General features: G+C 50.9%; 1 protein-coding gene across 1 annotated transcript in view; it reads left to right on the forward strand.

The window, feature by feature from the left end:
- Positions 1–2,151: 2,151 nt before the first annotated feature.
- The window catches only part of GNG7 (guanine nucleotide binding protein (G protein), gamma 7), a 72,075-nt gene continuing 69,969 nt past the window's right edge, over positions 2,152–4,257 (forward strand). Inside the window, exon 1 of the mRNA XM_014955557.1 lies at positions 2,152–2,301. The gene's annotated coding sequence lies outside the window, so the exon portion shown is untranslated. The remainder of the gene's footprint in view (positions 2,302–4,257) is intronic.

Raw genomic sequence — 4,257 nt, forward strand, 5'->3', positions numbered from 1 at the left:
GGTGGGGGGGTCCTGGGGTGCAGGGGTGGGAGAAGGGGACCCCCATGGCAGGTCAGAGGGGTGACCTGGGGGCAGGGGGTGGTCTGGGGGTCAAGAGGCCCTGGGGGGGACATGAGGAGGGCTCTGGGGGTGCTGGAGGTTGTGTAGAGGGGGGAAGGGTAGGGAGGAGAAGCTGGGAGGGTGTCTGATGGGATCACGGGGGGCTGGTGGGCTGGGGGTGTGTAATTTCTGTGTGAGGAGATGACCTGGGGGTGTGTTTGGGGGGGACGCAAGGAGAGGCTGAGCTCTCTTGGGGGAGATCTTTGGGTGAGGAGCAGCAGGAGGGTGTTGGGTGGAAGAGGCTGTCGTGATGGGAAGGGCAGGCAGTGGGGCTGGAGCTGGGATGGAGAGGGGGAGTCTCAGGTTTTCAGGTGGATGAAGCAAAAAGGAGCAACCATAATCGACAAGAGACGCTGTTGAGGACCAGCTGGCTTTGGAAGTTGGGTGACTTAATGGGGAGTGGGTCTAGACCCTCTTTTCGGGGGTATAAGAGGAGGTTGGGAAGCTCGTCAGAAGCTCTAATATCATCTAATCTACTTGTTTTTTTTCCTGCGTGAGAGTTAAGGGCGGGTTGGTCTGGAGAGGCTGTGAAGAGGAGGGATAAATAACTGGTGGAGTTGATGGCCAGCGAGGGATGGTAATGGTAGCCTGCCCGGTCTGGCCAGTACTTTGGAGACATTAGTGAATTACATAAAGGAGGGGTGGCTGCAGGGTCTGGATTTTCTGTGTTATTGAGGTAGAGCGAAGTAGAGGAGATAAGTGGGTGCCGCAGACAAAGGGAGAGATCCCTCTCCTCCTTCTCCTCGTTTCCCAAATCGAGGTGCGGAATGAAAAGCCGGATAGTGGCGGGTGTCCTTTAGGAGGGTGAGGGAGGGAAAGCGTGTGCTGCGTAGGTGAGCAGGGACTGGGAGGTGTCACGGCGCCTGGTTCTGGAGCTGGGGCTGGGTTCCTGCTCCCTGCAGCTCCTTTTCTTCAACGCTGCTGGATTTACCTCCCTCCGGGGCCGTTCCCCTCAGGTGTGGCCTTAAACAAAACCCAAATGGTGTGGGACAGAGCTGCCTTCTGCCCTCAGACACGTTCTCCGTTACTGCTCGTAAATGAGGCAAGAAGTTCTTGTGGCTTTTAAGGTGTTGAATTCTCTTTAATGGGTTTTTCTGGGAGGGGGTGGGAAACTGAGGACCTTCAGGTTTGGTTATAGCTGTGGGCTTCTTGTAAAACTGACCCGGACAAGCAGACCTGCGGTGATTACTACCAGGAGAGAAGCTGACTTGTGGTTGACCACAGAAGTCAGTAACTCGATATTTAGTCTTGGGTCTGCGAGTAAACCCCAGACCTTTTAGGTAATTGCTTGGTTTTTTCTCAACACGCTGCTTTCCGTGGACTGGCTTTTTGAGCACGTAGGGCTTGGGGAGTCAGAGCTTCACCCCACAGAGAGGTTTTGTGTGTCTTTCTCTGTCTGCTACGTGGGATGTCCCGGGGGGCACGGGCAGGCGAGCCCCTTGCTGCTGGGTTGGGGTCCCAACTCAGCTCCACCATCACGAAGCAAAGGCAGGGCAGCTCCGTGACCCCCCCGGTGCCATTTATCATCTTCTGGTTGTAGCCAGGATGGGAGGGAGGAGGAGGGGGGAACAGCACCAAAAAAGCTGGATCGATATGTTTAAATAGAGCTTATTGTCTGAGAGGTTTTCTTCTGCCATCTGTAGCTGCGAAACAAATGGAAATAGCTCTTTTGTGTGGCTGGAGCATTGTTGTGGATTTTAATGATTTACACAGGAGGCACGTTTCAGCGTTACCTACCCCTTTTCCTGCTGGGTCCATCTTATCCCTGGATATGGTATTGAACTGCTATTACTTAAGGAAATTAGTGCTTTTTTGACATGGAGAGTTGCCTTAGGAAGGCGTTCACCCCCCTTTGAAGGCAGGGGAATGGCAGCTCGGGGAGACTGACCTCTCTGGGTTAGAGCAGGCAAGAAGGATAACGGGGTGGCCGGGAGAGGAGCGTGTGCCCGGGGAGATGGAGGTTTGTCCTCTGCTCATCACACTTCCCCTCTGGCCGCCCCAACTTCTGCCTTCCTGCCTTATTTCCTTATCTGCATAACGGAGATAACCGCTCTGCCCTGCGCCGGGAGGTTGTCGTGCCCTGAAGTTCGTTAGCGTTAACGAGGCGCGCTCCCGGCCCTGTGGTCCTGCTGTGTGTCCCTGGACCGGGCTCCGGAGGGACTGGACGCTCTTCCCTTTGGAAAACACCCGTCTTTAGTGCCGGTAAATGCCCTTCTCTGCTTCCTCGCGCGTGAGCGGTGACGCCGCGGAGCCCCAGGGCTGGCCAGGGCCCAACCAGTCGCCCGTAGAATGGGCTGGTTTGTGTGGGGCTCGAAGTAGCCACTTTTCCACTCGCCAGCAGCTGGGGAAAGTTCTCCTTTGATGTCCTCGCGAGGAGGCAGAACTCAAGCTCTCACTTCCAAAAAAAAAATAAATCACCTTCTTGCCCTGGGAGGGGCTGGTAGATCCCATGCTGGTTGCCCCATCTTTACAAGAAGCTGAAGGAATTGGGGCACCGAGGTCTAAGAGTTGAACTCGGAGGTGGGAAGCTCTCTGGAGCTGCCCAAATATCACTCCTATTGTCTTATCGTTTTTTCCACGGACCAGAAATCCGTCAGCGGGTTCCTGTGCGTGTGGCCAGTTTGGGAATTTCCCTCTTGTAGCCTCTCTGTTGTCCTTGGCCAGCGTGTGTTGGTTCATTCTTCTCACCTGTTGCCAGATAATGGGATATATTCTCTTTCTCTGGGGTGGGTTTCCCAGCTTGAGGTGTGGAATGTCAGAAGAAATTAAATTGGGAAGGGAGCAAAACTAAAAGAAAATGTAAAATCCGTGGTCTGACCCTCTCGCAGTAAGGACAGACCAGCAGAGCTGGAGAGTGCTTTTTTTCTGAAAGAAAATTAATTTTTTCTTAGATTTACCCACTTAGTTTGCATTTAAAGCTAAATGGCTGGAATTTAGAGAGCTCTGGAAGAACCAGACCTTGCTTTTGGGCACCAGCTGGGAGCATCTGGCCCAGGTGGCCCCGTGCGATGGGCACTTTGCTCCCGGGAGTCCCCTGCGATCTGCTGCTTAAAAGGCCCTTTTTATTAAAATACCAGAACAGACAGGCCCGTTGTGCAGCGAGACCGTGTTTTCATTTGAAAGGCTATTTCTGAAAGTGAAAGTTGCTCGCCACGGTCTCGAGTTTCTGGGATGTAAATTTTCTCTCCCTGGTTCAATTTGATAAACACTTTAAAACATTGCGCAATCGCGCTGCCTCCCTCCTTCCTGCTCCTCCAAAGCACCCACAACTCCTTTAAAAACCAACTAAAAGTGGTCAGGACAGCAAATTTCTTTGAAAAGGGTGAATATAGAGATGGCTGGTTAATTCCTGGTGCGGCGTGTCTCAAGTTTCTGGGATGTAAATTTTCTCTCCCCCCCGTTCAATTTGATAAACACTTTAAAACATTGCGCAATCGCGCTGCCTCCCTCCTTCCTGCTCCTCCAAAGCACCCACAACTCCTTTAAAAACCAACTAAAAATGGTCAGGACAGCAAATTTCTTTGAAAAGGGTGAATATAGAGATGGCTGGTTAATTCCTGGTGCGGCTGCTGGCGAGAGGAGCGGTTCCGCGGCCTGAGGATGTTTAATCTTTATTTTACGGGGCGGAGGAGCTGGGTTTTTCCTGGGGATGAGTTATGGATTCAGCTGATATTTCCAACTCCAACAGGCTTGGAACCTCCAGGAATTTAGGCTGGGGGTTGTTGGTGAATGGGTGGGTAGGGATTGGCTGTGATGTTAAAAGAGGAAAAAAAAAAAAAAAAAAAGAGGAAATTCAGGCACACTGTTAATGCTGAGACACAAAACAGGAAATTTAGTTAAGGATTATGCTTTTTCATAATTTATTGTGTGGTTTTTTTCCCCCTTCCTTCTGACAAGGAAAAGTTTGAAAGTTCTCCAGCCTGTGTTGGTTTTGTGTGACTGAAAACGCTTTCGAATTCGCAGTTAAAGACAGATTTATTTTTTTTTTAATGGACTTTTAAGAAGCGGTAAAAGCTGAGAAACCTCAGTAACCCCTGCTTGGGTTTATTTTCCTTCTACAGAAAAAGGGGAGGAAAAAAAAAAGCTAGAAAATAGGCTGTTTAAGAGTGATTTAAAAAAAAAAAAAAAAATCTCGCTGCTGGTGTGACTGTAAGGTTT

Source organism: Calidris pugnax, unplaced genomic scaffold (assembly GCF_001431845.1).
Source record: "Calidris pugnax isolate Ruff unplaced genomic scaffold, ASM143184v1 scaffold285, whole genome shotgun sequence".
NCBI lineage: Eukaryota > Metazoa > Chordata > Aves > Charadriiformes > Scolopacidae > Calidris > Calidris pugnax.